Here is a 20,230-nt window from a genome sequence, read left to right on the forward strand (position 1 = left end):
TCCTGTTGCTAAACGCAGGGTCAGCTGTCCAGCTAGAAATAAAAGGTTTATGTTGGTTGCCACATAGACTCTTATGGCAATAACATTTGGAGCCTTTTACTGGGACATAAACTGTAAGCTAAAATGTCACCAGATTTTATTAGACAATCTAAACTTAATTGCAAATAAGTTGATGTACTCATAAAAGATGATGTAAGACTGTCATCCCAGTAGCTGCATGGGGACTGGCCAGGAGCCCAGGGCGACGGCAAAGTGCTGATCTGCCCTCCGCAACCAAAACTGTCCCCAGATTCCTGAAGTACAAAGAGGGAAGAGTTATGTTGGCAGGAAGCAACATTATTACTTAATAATAATAACACAGGGAACCAGAGGTTAAAAGAGGTCAGTGCAAACCATGTCCCAAGATCATTTTCCCTGGAATAAAATTTTCATAACGAGCTCTAAGTCTTTTTTATGGGCAGGCAGAACGTCATTGGGAAATTAATGATGGATCTGAATGATAAATCTGCTTTCATATAGAAGCGTTGGTTTTTTGAAAATATGCTTTTATGCCTCAAAGGTTGTAAATGAGAACAAGACAAGGATATATCCAGAGGGATCATTATTCCAAGCTGGGCCAGCTGTCCCACCACCTGATTTCATCAAATTTATTCTAAATAAAAATATAGATCAACAAAAATCTACTTTTTTGTGCAAGGATGGGGAATTTACTTTTTTTAAAGACAAAATTTCCTTGATATTGTGAAGACATCATGGTTTACATAGGAATCTTGTGTGTTTAACATACGGCTTCAGAAGATTCACCCAGGATAACAAACATGAGAACAAATTTTTGTGAATTTCAAAATGCTCATCAGTTTACCATCTCAGGCCATTTTTCTTAATTATTAATTGGTCAATTTGCAAAAGTCATGATATGACTTTCCTGGGCTGCCAACAAAGCACACAAACCAGGTGGCTTAAATCAACTGCAATTTATTCTTTCTCAGTTCCAGAGGCCAGAAATCTGAAATCGAGGTGTCCACGAGGCACCTTCCATCTGGAGACTCTAGGGAGGGTCCTTCCTTGCCTCTTTCAGCTTCTGGTATTGCTGGAAATCCCTGGTATTACTTGGCCTTGTAAAATAACAACACAGAGAGAGACTTTCCAAAGAGTTGATTCGGGAATAGCAGAGGATTGCAATCCAGGATATGCATTCTCTGGTGAGCCATAGGCACATCCAAAGAGGTTGGGACTAGGAGAAGCTTTTAAAGACAAAAGGGAGAAGTCCACATTAAGTTGTTTTGAAATGAAGACCATTGATGACAGGGGCTTGTTCCGGGAGTCGGTGTTAGCTCACTGATGGAAGCAGCCAGTGTTGGAGAAGTGTATGTGCAGGCATAAGTGGCTTACCTGGAACCCTGTGTTTTTGAGGAATTCCTTGCATAGTTCCTGTCATAGGCATACAAGCAGGCATGTCTTGTGATAAGTCAGGCATGTGGTGGGGGTGCTGTGCCCCATTTTACTAGGGTTGATGTAGCGACTCCATTTTTATATCAATGACTTGCAGCTATTCCTCTCCAGTCGTTCTTCTCACGGCCTTCTTCTCACGGCCTTCTCAGTCCATCTCTGCATCCAAATTTTCCTCTTCTTCTGAGGACATTGGCCAGTTAAGATCCACCCTAATCTAGTACAACCTCATCTTAACCAGTTATATCTGCAAAGACTCTATTTCCAAATAAGGTCACATTCTGAGGTTCTGAGTGGACATGGATTGTAGGGGGGACACTGTTTGACCCAGGAGAGTGGTGAGGAGCCTATCAGTGCACATATGGGCTCAGCTTGCATTAATTTCTCTCAGGATCATTCCCCATCTGCCGCCCAGTCAGGCACACTTCCCTGTGCTGATGCTTCCTCGCCATGCACAGCTCCACCAGAGAATCAACCGGCTTCGTGCGACTTCCTGCTGACTTCATCTCCAGCCCCATTTGTCACGAAACATGGGTTCCAGGAAAGCCCAGTACTGCTATGCACAGAGGCAGATACTGGGCAGGTGGGGGCAGAGGCATCGCTCCCAACCCGGAGGAGATGCTCCCTGTTCTGCATTCAGAATACTCCTTAGGCACAGAAGTCATTGTCACTTGGTGCCATGCCCACAGGCTACTGAAAAGCATCACCCAAACACATGTGCACTTTAGGACCCACTATCAGAGTGACATAACTCACGCTTCGAAGACAGGCCGACCTGCATCCAGTTGAGCAGCCTGGGTCTCAACTGGGTCAAGCGGGGATTACACCATGTGAAGAATCTGCCAGCCAACCCTGGAGAGCCCCCACCCTCACTGTGTCTGCTTCTGCCTTTAACACTTTCTTCTCTGCACTGCGATCTGCCTGGGCTACCTGGCCCCCAGCACAGCCTCCTTATTCCAGTGAGTGGCCATGCCTCCTGCTCCTTCTTGCCTGCTAAGCACCAGGTCACGTAGTTGACTGTGCCCTTGGCTCACTCTCTCTCCTTGCACTGGGTCTGAGGGCTTCTCTTCCTCTGCCCCATGCCTGTTCCTGGGCTTCCTTGGCGGTCTGTCCTCACTGCGCAGATGCTCCAGGGAGATCGCGCCTCCCCCACAGCTATCACCCGCTACACACAGGCACAGACTACCAGGGTGTGAGCTCAGCTTGCACTCAGTTCTCTCAGGAGCCCTCCCCATCTGCCACCCAGTTAGGCACACTTCCCTGTACTGCTTCCTCACCATGCACGGCCCCACCAGAGAATCAACCTGCTTCGTGCAACTTCCCGTGACTTCATTTCCAGCCCCAATAGATGGCAACCATTTTAAGGACAAGTGTGGTTCTTGTCCTAGCACAGTGCCTGGTGCACAGCGGGGGTTCTAAGTGACTGCTGCATATCATCCACTCATTCATTCACTTCTTTATTCAAAAAATATTTAGAGAGCCTCTACCAGGAATCAGGCACTGTATGAAGCACTAGGAATTCAAATGAACAAAACAACTACGCACACCATCCCCCGGCTCCACTGGCATTACATTCAAGGAGGGGGGATGGACAATTAATAAAAAATATAAAAATACATCACATGATGTCGAGAGTTCTGAAGCAAGCACCAGCCAGCGAGGGGAGATGACAGGAGCAGGGGCCCTGCTGGACGCCGTGGTGAGAGGAGGTGAGCGGGCCGCACTCCAGCGTCAGTTGGGAAGGGAGCAGTGTGTGGTTATTTGGGGATGGGCCACTCCAGGTGGAGGGAAAGGCCACTGTGCTGCTGCTGATGCAGCCGGAGCAGGGAGCAAGGCTGAGATCAAGAGATGGGCTCAACCCAGGTCAGCAAGGGAAGTGATGGCCCATTTCTGCAACACCCACCTGCGGCCACGATCTGGGTCTTTGCCTTCCAACCTACCCAGCCCAGCTGTTAAACGAAGAGTCTGAAGCCCAGCTTTTAGCAATGACCATTCAAATGAGCCAGATCCTAAGGGTAGGAGTGGGTGGGGAGGCTGGGTCCAAAGCCTCAGCTGCAGCCCACCTGGACCTCCAAAACCACAGCAATTCCAGGTGTGAAGTCAGCCAAGAACTCACCGAAATCTGCAAGCAGAGAGGAGGGGACCCTGAGAAGGAACTTCAGACTCCACACAGCAGATTAAAGCCGAAGTGGCTTTGTGGCCCATGGCGCGTGTTCTACATTCACGAGAAGGAAAATTCAGGAAATGGAGCAAGAAGCGTGGAAAAGCTCCTCGCCGCCCAGCCTCAAGATGCAACAAATTGCTTATTTAAAATGCCTGTTCTCAGGCAGGTAAGGGGTTTTTGTCCTACAATTGTCATAAGTATAAATTAATGGCTTCTCTCAACAGGGCTTATTTACTTAGCAAGTAAATTGGGTTAGATCATTGCTAAATTTTGCCATTTGGCACATATGATATTTATGCACTTACTAGCTGCATTAAGGAGGTTTCTGGGAGTCTATTACTGAGCAAGCCTGTAGATTACTGGGCAATAAATTCAGAGAATGTTCCTTAGCATTCATCTAATTTGGCCACAGTTTTAATTGTTTCAGCTAATGATTTCCATTTATGTTTAATAAAATTTATTGCGTAAAAATAAGTTATCAGACCCCAATTTAATTCAATTCTTCTAGCTGATGTGGCTGCCCCCAGCAGGGTGCAGTGTGTGTTAATGGGTGGCCATTTCCATCTGGAGGTTTCCACTGGGTTCTGAGCCACTAGTCAAGGACACGCGAAAAGGGTCCAGCTTCCTAGGATTACCTTAAAAAATCATTTGCATGGAAAAATCAGTGTCATAAAGTGACCCTTGACTAGGTGACACACAGAATGAGATAAACTGTAGGCAGCTACAAATAAAGGTTGCTTTTAGAAATGGTTCCAAAAATGCAGGTATGCGTCCCAAATGCCACAGAACTTGCCTCGGATTATCTGGCACTGTCTTCTTACTCTAAAAGCAAGGAATCCATCTCCTGACAGTGCCCACTCTTCAAGTGCATGGGCCCATTAAAGGCCATTGTGCCTTGCTCACTCCATGTGCAGACCTCATGGGCCCTGCCCTGTGCACACTCCCTCCCTCAGAACCAGACCTCTGGGGCCTCAGGCTGCCCAGTGCTCATGGCTGACAGCCACGGCCAGGTTCCTATCACATACCCCTACCAGCCCACCCCCGGGACTGCACAAGCTCGTCAAGGTCATGCCCCCTCCCCAGGGCAACCCACATCCAGTGACTGACACATGTGGGGGTGCAGGAACCCTACCCTGTGGCCCCAGCTCAGAACAGCTCCAGGCAGCTGTCCCTGCTCCAGGACACAACCCCAACCCTGGGGGCAGCCGAGGCCTTCCTTTGCCCAACCTCACTGCCTCCACTTCCCTGGAAGCGTGACCCTGAGAACAGCCCCATAAACCCTGTCGCAGTCAGCCTCACAGAGATGCCCTCTGGCCTCTACCCCTCCTCAGCACCCTCACTGAGGCAGAGGGTGGTACCTTGCCCCCACAGGCACACACAAGGGTGTTCATCACAGCACTTCTTTGTGAAAACCATAAATCAACCTAGAGACCCATCAAGGCTGTATAAAATGAGGAATATTTCCACAGCACAAACTCTCCTGCAGGTCGGCACGGAATTACTGGATAATTCACAAAGCTATATTGAGGGGGAAAGAGAGGGCCATGATGAGGCCTTTTAGGTCAAAACAAAACCACTTGATCGATATTCTGTGGGAATCTAGCTGGCTAGCTATATCTATAATACAAACGCATGGAAACATTCTGGAAGGAGACAAAGAACTGATGGAGATGGTTACCTCAGAAGGGGTGAGGGCTGAGAAGAGATGACAGAGAACAGGAGGTGGGAGATGTTTGATCAAAAGGGACTTTGCCTTCATCTGGAATGCTTCCATTTCCTTTTTTTTTTTCTTTTTTTTTTTTTTTACAAGAGAGTGTATTCATGTATTGATAACTAAATTAAATGTTAATCACTTTTTTGGAATGTGAGCCATAATATACTTAGGTTGGTGCAAAAGTAATTGTGGTTGTTGCCATTGAAAGTAATGGCCAAAACCGTAATTACTTTTGCACCAACCTAATAATTTTCTCCGAAATGTATGGATCGGATCATTTATGAGGATGAAAAGGAAAGAAGCACGTCAGAAACGCTTAGATGTCATTAAGTGTCTGCTGTGTTCCCAAATTAGACGAAAATAATTGGGTTACTTGTAAAAAAGAAAGCAAACTATGAAAATACGTCTGATCCATGACATCAAGCTGTTACCAATTTACAAAAATCTTCAAAAAGCATTTCCCAAAACCTTGGGATTTTCTTATTGGAAATTCTCCGTGACACTGGTGGTTGTTAAGAGATGAATCAAGTTGAGACCCATCAGTGCAGGTTCCTGATTCTTGAAGCTGGGTTCTTTTCTTTTACGGTCACACGTCCCCTAATGACTGGGATACCTTCTGAGAAATGCATCCTTAGGTGGTTTCCTCCTGTGGGAGCTTCATAGAGAGAACTGAACGAACCTGGAGGGTACAGCCTGCTACACACCTGAGCTATGTGGGCAGCCCCTTGCTCCTGGGCTGTAAACCTGCACAGCCTGTGACTGTACTGAGTACTGTAAGCAACTGTAACACAACAGTATTTGTGTATCTAAACATAGAAAAGGTACAGTAAACATATGGCATAAAATAAAACGGCCCACCTGTATAGGGCACTTACTATGAACGGAGCTTGCAGGACTGGAAGTGGCTCTGGGTGAGTCGGTGAGTGAGTGGTGAGTGAATGTGAAAGCCCAGGACATCACTGTTCACTGCTGTATATCCATAAACACCATACACTTAGGTTTTACTGAATCCATTTAAATTCATTTTTTCTTTCTTCAGGCCAGGCATGGTGGCTCACACCTGTAATCCCGGCAGTTTGGGAGGCAGAGGTAGGCAGATCACTTGAGTTCAGGAGTTTGAGACCAGCCCGGCCAACATAGTGAAACCCCATCTCTAATAAAACTACAAAAATTAGCCAGGTGTGGTGTCACACTCCTGTAATCCCAGCTACTTGGGAAGCTGAGGCACGAGAATTGCTTGAACCCAGGAGGCAGAGGTTGCAGTGAGCCAAAATCGTGCCACTGCACTCCAGCCTGTGCGACAAAGACTCCCTTTCAAAAAAAAAAATTTTTTCTTCAATAAAAAATTAACATTAGCTTACTGCAAATGTTTTACTTTATAAACTTTTTATATTTTTAACTTTTTGTAATAACGCTTAGCTTAAAACACATTTTAACTGTATAAAAATAATTTATTTATATCCTTATTCTATAAGTTTTCTTCTGTAAAAGACAAGGTTGTTTTTGTTTTTGTTTTTACTCTTAGTTCATTAAAAACTAAGACACAAACACACATATTAGCCTAGGCCTGCACAGGGTCAGGATCATCAATATCACCGCCTTCCACCTCCATACTTTGTCCCACTGGAAGGTCTTCAGAGGCAAAACAGGCTTGGAGCTGTCATCTCCCATGGGAACAATGCCTTCTTCTAGAAATCCTCCCCAAAATACCCGCCTGAGGTTGTTTTACAGTGAAATTTTTTTTTTAAATAAGTAGCAGTACACTCTAAATTAATGATTAAAAGTATAATATAGTAAACATGTAAAGCAGTAACAAAGTCATTTATTATCATTATCTAGTATTATATACTGTACACAATTGTACGTGCAAGACTTTTCTCCAACTGGCAGTGCAGTAGGTTTAAACCAGCTCACTACAAACACGTGAGGAATGTGCTGTGCTATGATGTTACGGCAGCTTCCATGTCACTGGGCCATAGACATTTTTCAGCTCCATTACAATCCTGTGGGACAACTGTGGTATACAGGGTCTGTCAATGACTCAAACATCACTGTGCAGCCCCTGACTGTAATTCGTGGTCACTTTTTAATACCGATACAATCGAGGCAACTTATATTGAAGAATATCACCATGTCCATAAACTTGGTGCAAGGTTGGGATTTTCATAGCATAAGTGAGGCAGACATCATAAATCAGAGAAGAGCACAGCGGAAACATCCTTGAAGGCCACCTCACCCAACCCTGCCATTTAATGTAGAGGGAGAAGAACTAAAAGGACTAGAGAGGGCAAGTGACAAAAGCACTCAAGGAGAAACTCCATCTGAATCATGTTAGCACAGACCATTGCAGAGGACATGCACATTTTCCCAGCTCGGCTATCTTCCCCTTTTTCTAGAAATAGCCCCATTGTCATCTAGCAACTAGGCTGTATGATTTGTGGGTCCTGGTGCAAAATGAAAATGTGGGGTCCCTTGTTCAACAATTATTAAGAATTTGTAAGATGGTGACAGCAGAAAATTAAACTAAGAACAGGGCCCTTCTAAGAACAGGGACCCCATGCAGCCTCCCATGCCACACACTCAAGAAGCCAGGCCAGTCTCCCCATCTCCCCCACAAGGTGTGAACAGAGGCAACACCCATCCCTACAGGCAAGATCATGTGACCTTGAGCTCACCCAACCCCTACGTTGCAATTCTCAGCCATATTGATTGGTTCAGTGGTGAGCATGTGACCCAAAGACGTCCACTCAGAGTGACTCCCAGGGCTTGCGCCAGGAGTGCTGGGAAGCTGTATTCTCCTCATGTGGACCTTGGAGCCTGTAGCCCAGCTTCTGCTGGCAGCCCTCCTGTGACCGTGAGGAAAGAACTTGCCTGGAAGGAAGATAGACACAGCAGGCAGAAGAGCTAAGCAGAGAGCCAGAAAGAACCAGGCTCCGATCACATCCTTTATGCCCTTATAACAAACTTCCCCATTATGTGATCCAATACAATTTTGTTTGTTTAAACTGGTTTGATTTAGATTTTCTGCCACTTCCACCCAAAAGCATCCTCCCTGGTAGAAGTTTCCACAGATCATTAAAAGTGTACATTTTGCCCAAGTTTGTGTGGATGGCAATTTGGCAATGTCAATTAATATTTAAAACGCTTGTGCCATTTGCCCATGAATTCTATTTCCAGGAAGAAATTTACCCTGCAGAATCCCTCACTCAATTATGCGAAAACTTTTTTAATGGTCTTTGCAGCATGGTTTATAATAATGAAAAATTGGAAACAACCATATCTCCATCAACAGAGGACTGGTTAAGTAAACAATGGTCATTTCATTGTCCTGAGTAACAGAAAACTTAAAAAGAATGAGCTTGGTAGGTACTCCCATAGGAAGGAATCCATGATTCGTTGATAAGTTTAAAAAGCAAGCTGTACAAGAATGTTACAGTTTGATCTCATTTGTAAGATACGTTAACAACCTGCTGCTAGCATAGATCTATGGCGAAAATGTTGCTGGAGGATTGCGGGGATTATTGGAGGGGCTTTCAGTTTTGCAGGATACATAAAAATTCCAATGCTGCAGAACTCTAATGAGCGTGTATTGGTTTCACATTGGAAAAAAAAAAAGGTATTTTAAATTCCAAAGTGCATAATTTGTCTTGAGGTATTTGGCCATAAGTAACTCTGTGACACCAGCATTAAATAAAACATGATGAGACTCATGCCTGCTGCTGCCAATGGTTCCTGAAGGTTTGAGAATGTGTGCGATGGCCATTCCAGGCACCCTGGGTTCCCTGTCGCCAATGGTGTTAACAGGCTCAGAGTGCTTGAGTTTCTGCCTCGGGTCCCCTGGTGAGTGGGGGTATCACTTTTCCTGTCCATTTTCATACGATCACCATAACTTGTCTTTTTTTTTTTTTTTTGAGATGGAGTCTCCATTTGTTGCCCAGGCTGGAGTGCAGTGGTGCAATCTCAGCTCACTGCAACCTCCACTTCGTGGGTTCAAGCAATTCTCCTGCCTCAGCCTCCTAAGTAGCTGGGATTACAGGTGTGCCCCCACACCCAGCCAATTTTTGTATTTTTAGTGGAGACAGGGTTTCACACATGTTAGCCAGGCTGGTCTCAAACTTCTGACCTAAAGTGATCCGCCCGCCTGGGCCTCCCACAGTGCTGGGATTACAGGCGTGAGCCTGAAAGAGTCTGATTGCGTGAGCCACTACACCCAGCCTCGTAACATGTCTTGAATGTGCCCTTTAACTGAAAGTTGACTGTTTAAAAGACATGGTGAGTTGGCTAAGCACAGTGGCTCAGACATGTAGTCCCAAAACTGTGGGAGAGCAAGGCAGGAGGACTGATAGAAGCCAAGAGTCTGCAATCAGACTCTTTCAGGGCCAGAGGGAGAATCAGCCTGGCTGAGCCAGGGCCTGATTTGGGCTGGTGAGGAGTCTGGCATGGGGAGCCCATCTGACATGGTTTGGATGTGCGTCCTTTCCAAATCTCATGTTGCAATGTGATCCCCAATGTTGGCGGTGGGGCCTGGTGGGAGGTGTTTGGGTCATGAGGGCAGATCCCTCGTGAATGGCTTGGTGACCTCCGCATGGTAATGAATGAATTCTCACTCTGTTAGTTCGCGTGAGTGAGAGCTGTTTGTTTCAGGGAGCCTGGCACCTCCTTCTCTCTCTCCTGCTCTCCCTCTCACATGGGACACACCTGCTCCCCTTTTCCTTTCACCATGATTGTAACCTTCCTGAGGCCTCACCAGAAGCAAACGCTGGCACCATGCTTCCTGTACAGCCTGCAGAACTGTGAGCCAAATAAACCTCTTCTCTTTATAAATTACCCCACCTCAGGTTTGCCTGTATAGCAGTGAAAACCAGACTAACACAGCATCTCAGCCCAGCTCCCCCTTCAATGCCATACTCCAAGGCGGACCATGTGTCATCATGCCCTCACCACTTCCCAGCTGTTTGCTATGCACTAAAGACCATGACAAACCCTTCGTGTCAGTTCCATAGGTGCTCACGACACCCAGCACTGTGTGGTTCTCATCTGAGGCATGACAAGCTGGACACGGTGCCCAAAGTGACCCCACCAGTGGGGGCAGCAGGACAGACTGGATGCAGGACCTGCTGCAGAACTTGCCATCCCAGAGCAGAATGAAAATGTGGGTCCTTGTCGAAAAGGTGCTGAGCGTCTCAGGTCGGAACTGCAGAGAACTCAGTGGAGTGCAGGACCCTTCTGGGCACAGGGCTGTGCAACCCACCCGGACTAGACCGATGTGTCCAGCTCCCGGTTCAGGGTCAGTGCTGACCATGGGTGGATTCTGCAACCATATGGGTTACTTGATGAGCACTAACTCCCACTGGCTGTCAGACAGGAATGGTGAGAGTACAACGTGCCTGCTATGGTGGCTCACACACATGTTTTTTCCCAGTGTATTAATGGTTTGAAGCAATCGGGGGTAAGCTTTCTCCCACTTCAAAAGCAAACCTTAGTGATTTAGAAAATGCTTTCAATCCATCGAAATACCTTCCTTTAATGCAAGTAGTGGCTGGTTTAGTGGCTTGAAGAGCCACTCCACTCTGCTAGTTAAGCCACCTGCAGCATCTGTGAGTGAACATGAAGAGGCCACAGCTTGTTTCTCCCTGCTTTAAAACAATGATGAGTATGTGAAGGCACACCGTGGATGCAATTTGCTTTTTATTTTCATTTTTCAAATGATCTCTATGCAAAGTGAATACGCTCCAGGACCTACAACTTCAAGAAGGAAGCCCAGGCTGCATGTTTTATGGTTGGAAAGAATGATGCCACTACTGCGGAGGCCTCCCCACCTCCTCAAGCTGGGTCCCAGCTCCCTTTCTATGCACCCCAGCTGGCCCCTGCTTCTCCTGGGACAGGCTCTTAAACCTCTTTATGCCTCTGTTTCCTCATGAGAAAATCAGAAGGACACTCGTCCCTACTCCGTGGAATTCCAGGGCGATGAGTACCTGGTGCCGGGCTCACTCTAGGCTCTCAGTATGTGTCCAGGTTCCTCACTAGGGGTCCCATGTGTGCAGTGATTTATATAATGGCCCTCCTCTGCCCTGGTAGAAACCCACCACATGTGCCACTGCGTTCTTGAAATGGGACTTATCCCAACTGAGATCGACTTTAAGTGTAAAATCCACATCAGATTTCTAAGAGTTTGTTTACAAAAAAAGCAAAATAACTCATTTATATTCTTATATTGATGACATGTTGAAATGATAATATTTTGGACATATCAGGTTACATAAATATTAATGAAACTAGCACTACTGGTTTCATTTTATTTTTTTTTTTAATGTGGCTACTAGAAAACATTAACTTAAGCACATAACTCATTTTATATTTCTTTTGGACAGGGGAGATTTAGACCAGGGGCCAGCAAACTTTTTCTGTAAAGGACCAGAGAGTAATTGTTTCTGGCTTTGTGGGCCAGACGATCACTGTCAGACCTGCTAAACTCTGCCACTGCAGCCTGAAAGCTGCCACACAGACTATACAAGCAACTGGGTGTGGCCATGTGCCAATAAAACTTTATTTACAGTATCAGGCAGTGGGCCAGATTTGGCCTGCAAGCTGGAGTTTGCACTGTGAGCCCCATGAGGGCAGCAGGGACTCGCTTCCTCACCACTCTCCTCTCTGTACCTCACTGAGGACCCAACACAAACTAAGTGTTCTGTAAATATCTGACGAATCAGCAGATGAAGTTTGTCTAAATCTGGTAAAAAGTATTATTGTTTAATTGAGAAAGGGATAGACTCTGTATTAAAAGGATAAATATTGCCCTCTGTGACAGCAAATATATGATTTACAGGGTCAGAAATGTACATCCCTGCCCTTAGCTCACTGAGCCATGACTCCAGCAGACAGAGTAATGCAGTGTGGGGAGGGCAGGCCACCGTGTGCAGGAGGCTGTGTCCACCTGTGCTTGTCAGGGGCCACCTTTCCCTTCTCAGCAGGGTCCTTGCAACCTGACAGTGCTGTGGGATGCTTCTGTCTCCCAAGCGCCCTCTCTGGGGGCCCCTGCATGGCAGCACACATAGGAGAGATGCTGTGGCTCTCCCCTGCCTGCTCTCCTCCGCACAGCGTGTCCTACAGCCAGGGCCTCAGGCCAACTTCAGGCCTGGAGCCTGCTACCCTGAGGGTCTCCAGGGGAGAAAAGACTGACAGTCCAGCCTGATTCTCTCTTCTCACCCCTGCTTGTCCTCTCTCTCCTTCTTGGAAGGGCAGGACACACAGATATACACACACAGAAAGGGAAAAAACTGTAGCTATTTAGCTCCATTTTGTCTGCTTCCTCTGGACAAGCAACTCTTCATCATCTCACTCTTTCTCCCCTACTGACCCTTCAAGCAGGGCTCACAGGAGGCCCCCAGGCTCCTGCTTTCCCACCACCGCCTCTCACGTGCCCTCCTGCTTGCTCACCAGGCCACCGGGCTCAGTTCTACAGGCACCGTGCACAAAGGACCCGGCCACACAATAGCTGCATTCCGTGGGGCTGGTGCCCCGTGCAGTTATGTTAGGAGCTGGACTCCTATCACCCTCCCCTGAGAGAGAGGATGCACACCTCCGCATTTCTCAATGAGGTCCCAGGCCCCCTCTAGCATCTGCCACCGATGAAGCCCTCAGTAAATGCCTGCTTGTTTCCATCCTAATAATGACGAACAATCATAAGTATCATGGCGGCCATTCCCCAGAGCTTATTCGGGGCTGGGCACTGAACTGAGCCCCCCACAGGCAACACCTCACTTACCTCTCACCGAGGAGGGAGGCAGAGTTTGCATCTGTCTTTGGAGGTGAGTGGCCTGAGACGCAGAGGTGAAATGGCTTCGCCAGGGTCTGCTTGTAGGAGCCAGCCATGCTGGAATGGAAACTTGGTCCGACTGACTCACAAGCCCCAGCTCTTACTTTGTTTGTAGAACTGTGAGTGTCCATGCCCCCCTCACCCTTGCAAGTTCAAGGCCACCGAAACGAGTATTTCCTGGAATGCCTGAGCTTCCCGTTGAAGAAGTCCTGTGCCCATTGGCACAGATCACCATGGCTGTTCAAGACCCATTCCCATTCTCTGTGGACAGGGTTTTACTCCTCCGGGGTCTCCATTGGACTCTGCCATCTGAATCATTCTGCTCCCCTCCCCCTGCCATAGATGTGCCACAAAAACCACCGCTAATTCCAAGAGTTTACTTTCAAAAGAATTTCATTTGGGTTTACAAGAAGGTAACAGAAGCCCTTTGATCTCAACAAGGCACGTACTGTTTCATTCCATGGTTTATGAAACAATTTTAGACTAATTATTTTTGACAACTTGCAAATGTTTGTAAACTTCTTCAAGAAGGAAATGGCACAATTATGTCTTCCTCTGACATACAGAGAAGGAAGTTGCCTTCGTGCTGAGTGGCTGACGTCTGTTCCCCCAGGAGAATTTGGAAGCCTTGATCTTCTGAGGTGCTCTGGTTTCTGCTGAGATACAGAATTAATCGAATTGTCCTCTGAGCTGGTGTGAGTTAAGTTTAATGAAGCAGGTGAAAGGCCACTGTGGTCAGAACTGTTCACTCTGGTGACATCTTTTGTCACGTGGGCGTGATGGTCACGGTCAGATGCTGGCCTTCTTCTGAGTCTGGATGCCATCCCTCTCCCAGCGTCTGTGCTGTTTACCTGTGTCTGTGCCCATAGCTGTATAGCTGCTGATAAACAAGCCTCGCCACTAAAAAGAACCTGGGTTCTTCATCTGCTTCAGCATTAAAGAAAATCGTCTCAAATCATGGCTATTTGCAATGTGCCTGAGCAAGTCTGGGAGCTTGAAGAAACCCACAGATCCTGGAAATGATAAATTAAAAACCACAGAACTGCAGCGAGGCAAAGTGAGGCCCCTGGGTTCAATACTACAGAGAAGTAGATTTGGGGTGGTCCCTCCACAGCCCAACTCACATTTCAATGCCCTTTTGATTATTGACCATTGTTAATTCAAGTATATGCACAGCAAGCAGGTAGAAATATTGCCAAGCCAACCGATTCTTAATCCCTAGCTAATTCCTGGTCAACTAACTATATCCTTCCTTTATTAAAAAGAAAAGAAAAAGGCATTCCAAATCTTTTGTTGAAAACAAATTGCCAACTGAAGAAAAGAACTTTTTCTTCCCTTGAGACCAATGAGCTGACTTTTACACTCTGGCCCAATAAAAGGAATCACTCTCCGCTTCTCTCAAATATTTTTCCAGGGCACCAACAAAGTTCTCATTATTTTCAACATAAATCTGTTTTGTAATTTTTGGATGAAAAGTTCCTTTTCACTGCTGTGACTGTAAGAAGAAATTCTCAATACTCACCATTAGGAGACAGTCACAAAAGCAGAAGCTTCGTCAAGCTGGTCCCTTTCTAGAAAGGTACTAAAGACAAACTTCAGATTTTTAATTTTTAAAATGGGACCAATAGAAGTGGAAACGACGGGCAGGTATATCTAGCATCACCCACTGAGGGTGCTTCCACTTAGGGAGAAACAGCGAGTGTCTCAGGGCGGGCTGATCTTTAGAAGGGAGGAAGCCCACTCACACTGGCCCAAGAAGGGGCTTAATATCAGGAATCTCATGGAATCGAAGAAGAAGAAAAAGTGGCCAGCCTCCAGCATGACAAGCAGGAAACAGAAGTCCCCTGGAGACGTGGCCAGCCCCACCTGAGCACCTGGGACCCTTCACGCCCATTAAGCGGTGCAAGATGCAGCCCCCAAAGCCCAACCCCTGCCCCACCCCCAGGCACCAATCTGGGGGCAAATGAGGGCATCTGTCATCTCTCCCGGAGTACAGACACACATGTCCCTCCTTTCCACTTCTACTGGTCCATTTAAAAATTAAACATCTGAAGTCTGTCTTTGTTACCTTTCTAGAAAGACAACCAGCTTGGCCAAGTTTCTGCTTTTGTGATTGGCTCACAGTGGTGAGTTAGTTGCATGCCAGCATCACAGCTTTGACCCCTCCCCTGCACAGCACTGCACAGATCACCTGCACCATTGTTGACTCATTTCTTCTCTGTTGATCTGCAAATAATAAGACCATTTAGCAATTAAAAAACTATGACTCCCTTAGGGAGGGCAATTTGGCAATGTCTGCCAAAACTAGAAGTTAATGTTCTCTTTTACTTAGCAACGCCACTTCCCAGATACGCTCCTAAGCGTGTGGGTCAATGTAAGTACAAGCTATTCCCAGCTACTTTGTTTACAACATCAAAGACCACAAGCACCTTAAGTGTCCATTAGTGGGGAATGGTTGAATGAACTGTGGTACATCCAGAAAATGGAATTCTATGCAGCAGAAAAAAAGAATGAGGAAATCTACAGATAGGGAACGATCACCAGGGTATATTGTTATGCCAAAAAAGATACAGAACAGTTCATAAAGTATGCTACCATTTGTGTAGAAACTGTTGAGGGAGAACATATATTTATAACAGGTTGTATTTGCATAAACTCTTTGGAAGGATGAACAGAAGTCAGTGGTAACACAGTGTGGTTAGGAGCTGGGTGGCAGGAGACAGATGGCAGGCAGTTTTCAATACAAACCTTTCGATTTACATTGATTTTTCAGCTGAGTGAGTGTCCTATCTGGCCAAAAATAAACAAAGCAATTATATATTTAAAGGAAGTTAATTGTCAAATCAAAGAACATGAAAACTATGTATCACTCCTGTACATGGAAAACTAATACCACTTCCCTTAACTGGTGCATAACCTTAAAAATAGATGAAACAAAGATTAGCTATCGAATCATGAAAAGACAGTGGAGAAGACTGAAACTCACATTGCTAAGTGAAAGAAGCCAATCTGAAGAAGCTTTGTATTGTGTGATTCCAACTGTATGACATTTTGAAAAAGGCAAAATTATGGGGACAGTAAAAAGACCAGTGATTGCCACGGACTATGGGGATAGAAGGATGAATGGCAGAGCCCAGAGGATTTTTAGGCCAGTGAGCGTGTTCTGTAGGATCCTGTAATGGGGGATATGTGTGATTTTGCATTTGTCCAAACCCATAGAATGTACGACACCAAGGGTGAGCCCTAATGCAAACTATATGTCATCCATCTGTCAATGTCAGGTCACCAATTACAACAAATGTACCACCCTAGGGGGAATCTTGATAATGGGGGAGGTTGTGTGCAGGTGGGGGCAGAAGGTAAATGAGAAATCTCTGCACTTCCCACCCAATTTTACTGTGTACCTAAAACTACTCTAAAAATTAAAGTGTATTTTTTAAATGGATGAAACACCGCTATACAGTGTTAGTAACCTCTTAGCACAGTCACCTGCAGAAGCTCCCATCCTGAGGCGCACTCTGTTTGCATTAGGAAAGGGTGTCAAAGAGAAGCTTAAGACACCTAGCACCAGCAGAGACTTCCTATGTAGTCTTCAAAGGCCAAGCAAGAGCTGAAATGCGCAGTTTTCTCACCCTATGATTCAATGTCATTTTATGCCATGACACCACACTTCAGGAAACATAAGCAATCAATGCTGCTAGTTCCTTTTTCTTCTCCTCTCCCCAGAGGTCAAGTTGCCTTAATGAATTGCAGTACTGACTGCTCCTTGTGGCTTCTTGTCTTTGATGAACGCTGTAGCAGTTGGACACGGCTCTTGAGCTGGGTAACAAGCAGCTCTGTAAATGCCCAGCAATCTATTAAGTGTGTCACGGTCCACTCTTCAGTCTGCACCTCTCCAAGGTGAATAGAAGAGGTGTCAGCTCCAGTTTGTGATGGTGTCTCAAAGCTGTGACAGGTAAATAATTCTTATTTTATCTTATTTTTTGCAGATGTTAACAGGCCATGTAATCAGATGCATCAATCTGATTTTCACAGACAGCTGCACCTGAGCCTGTCCAAGCCTCAGTCCCGGGGCTAAAGATGACCAGGAGCACGGGCTGAACAAGGGAACAGAGCCCCAGAGCTCTCTGGGGCCAGAGATTATGTTTTAGTTGTGGAGATCACAGAGCACTTCAGAGAGATTCCTGCGTGGGGAGCCATCTCGGACACTGACTGCCGAGGGCTTTCTGGCAGGTGACAGCATAGGACATTTGACGAGGACATCCTTACCTCCTTTGTCATGTACCTTGTTATTCTTGATGAGCAGCTGAGTGAGCATAGACTTGGAGCTGCCCATCTTACAAACGGAATATGAAACAGAGGCACTACAGCAAGGCTGCCCGGCCAGGGGACACGTGAGTGAAAAAGAAACAGTGGCAGGCTGAATTATTTCTGGAATCTGATCTGCTAATTCATCAGCAGCTTAGGGAAGGCAAGGTATAACCAGAGTGCCTTGATTCTCTGTGATTGTTCTGGGCTTTGTTCCTCCCTGTGCATCTCTGTAACCCACAGGCTGGCCTCTGCGTGGAACAAGAGTGGTTGCAGGATCCAAAACCATGGGAATGCAGCACACCATCTGGAAGGAGACAGAGCTTTTCTTTCCCAGCTGCTTACCAAAGACGTGGGTGTCACTCAGATTGGACAGACTGGAGGCATCTTTCCACCCCTGAACAAGGACTACAGCCTTAGGCTTATGAAAGCTTCTCCTGGCATTGTAGATGCCACAATTCCAAGCCCCCTCCCCCATGCGCGCGCACACACACACAAACACACACACACACACACGAACACTTCACCATAGGGAAGGGGGCAACAGCATTCGCATGGGAATTACATTTCATTATAATTGAGGTTTTATTTTAATCACCATCATTATCAGCAGCAGCTCACATCCACCCGGAGCATCTATGCCGGCATTTTACTAGGAGCTTCGCATGGATTCCCTCACTTCACCCTCCCATCAACTGGAGAAATGATTTGCTCAAGGTCCTGTGGCCCATACTTGGCTGAGCTGCGATGCGAGCCCAGGTCCCAACTCCAGTGCCTGTTTCTCTGACTGCGGAGCTATGGCTACAGCCATGCAGAGCACAAGACAGTCTCCACGTAGGTCAGTAGGTACATGTGACTCGGAGTGGCTCATAACAAAAACTCAACTCGAATCAGTTTCAGAGAATAAGATGGGAATGCAAGGGACTCACTGGCTCACTCAAACGAGGGCTCTTGTCTCAGTTGTACCCAGAAGCTCCAAGGAGGTGCCCGGGGCTCAACCTTTCTCCTTCTGTCGGTTCCTCCTTCCTAGGTGGTGGCTTCAATCTCAGGACCTTCTGTTCACAGAGAGCTCCTCACCTGCCCCCACCAGCTTAGCAACCCTGGCAGGAAGCCATTCAGCATTGCTAACTTTATCCTCATTGCACCCTGTTGGGCAAGGAGCCCAGCCTTACACCAATCACAGAGGCCAAGGGTTTAGAACACGTGAGCTTGCCTGAGCTGGGTGATGTGTGCACCACACGGACTAAGAGTGGAGAAGGGATATTCCCGAGATAAAACTGAGGATCACCCTCCAGAAATTCGGGAATGTGTTCCAGACAGAATAGAATCACAGAGATCTGCTACGAAAGGCTTTGTCTCCCTCAGGAGAGTGTGAGCCTCTTCCTATCCAGTCTGTTTCCCACAAGACAGCAAAGCCAGCAGTCTGTCTGCCACTGTCACCTGCCCAGTCCACCCACCCACCCTGGCTTGTGTCCTTCCTCTTCTCTCACCTCAGCAGATAGTCTGCAGAAAGGGTCAACTCCCAGAAAATGCATAAAACTGATGCAGTTTTCCCACCTATCTGTGGACAGCATTTTCACACCCGTTTGCCCATAGTCTTCCCATCTGAGCTTGTTCTCAGGGAAAGTCCTGCTATGAGTCATTCACATGTTAGTTCAATGTTTGCCAAACTTAAATCGTTTAGGGAACCCCTACATGAATCATACCCTACCCACATATCACCAGGACCACATTGTTTACTTCATATTTTTCTTCACATTCTCAGCTTTCAAATGAAAATAAATACACTTAAAAATGAAACTTACCACAAATAGAAAACAATCAAAAAAAGGAATACCATGAAAATCAATGAATATTATTATATTCTGCCAAGGTACTGCAGCTGTCATCACCTCTAGGCCTCTGGTCCATTCTCCATATTAAGAAAGAGAAAATGGTAAGAGCCACAGAGGTGGCTGAGCCCCAATCTGAGACACTCTCTGAGGCTCTCAGGACTGAATGGAACTGAAGAGGAAGAACGTTTACTATGTGGATGGTTACTTAATGCCGAGTCTCTGAACAACTCCTGGTGGTAAGTGCCCCTCACTCACCAGAGCATCCCTGGTAAGCACCCCAGAAAAGCCATCGAGGACCTCAACCCTTCTCCTGGAATAAACAAGAACCCCCCACAGGGAGCCATTTCTGGTCCAGGAAAAAGATGATGCCCCACACTCTTGGAAGCAAACCAATCAATACCTGCCCTGCAGTTTATGTAACACACAAATCTTAGAATCCTTAATGTACACTTTCATGAATCCCTTCCCTGAAATCCAGAGAGCATCAGCCAAGAACCTCAATGAATTAAAACAGAGAACGGCAAGCTCTCTCGGGGGGTTGTTGGCCCCAATCTCCTGTGGCTCCTTCCCAACCTGACTCCTGTTTATCAAAAAGCGTGGGGACACACAGAGGATGAGGGGTTGCCCCTCTGCTGTCAGAGGTAGAATGGAGGGCAAGACTCTCGGGAAATGGGGTTTCCAAGGCAACAGAGAAAATAAGCAACTTCATGTCCATGCAACAATGTCACCTGGAGCCGTCCCAGAGAGTAAAAGAATCTTATCTACTAATGTGGAGAGATGGCCAAGACAAAGCAGAGGGAGACAAGAGCAACCGTCTGTGGTTTTATCGCAACAAGCGATGTCTGTCTCCATACCCAGAAATGAGCGTGTGCTCTCTCTATGTATAGATCAGATGACATGGAGACATTTATTAGGCAACTACAGTGTGCCTTTGCTCCTCTCAC

At 46.5% G+C, this 20,230-nt stretch overlaps 1 long non-coding RNA gene across 1 annotated transcript; it reads right to left on the bottom strand.

Annotated features, from left to right (window-relative positions):
* Positions 1–13,432: 13,432 nt before the first annotated feature.
* On the bottom strand, positions 13,433–17,709 carry LOC129474648 (uncharacterized). The gene is made up of 3 exons (XR_008654599.2): positions 16,776–17,709; positions 15,212–15,369; positions 13,433–14,714 (listed from the first exon to the last, which is right to left on the bottom strand). It is a non-coding gene; the product is annotated as an uncharacterized lncRNA (long non-coding RNA).
* Between the last annotated feature and the right edge of the window lie 2,521 nt (positions 17,710–20,230).

This window comes from Symphalangus syndactylus, chromosome 24 (genome assembly GCF_028878055.3).
Source record: "Symphalangus syndactylus isolate Jambi chromosome 24, NHGRI_mSymSyn1-v2.1_pri, whole genome shotgun sequence".
Lineage (NCBI taxonomy): Eukaryota > Metazoa > Chordata > Mammalia > Primates > Hylobatidae > Symphalangus > Symphalangus syndactylus.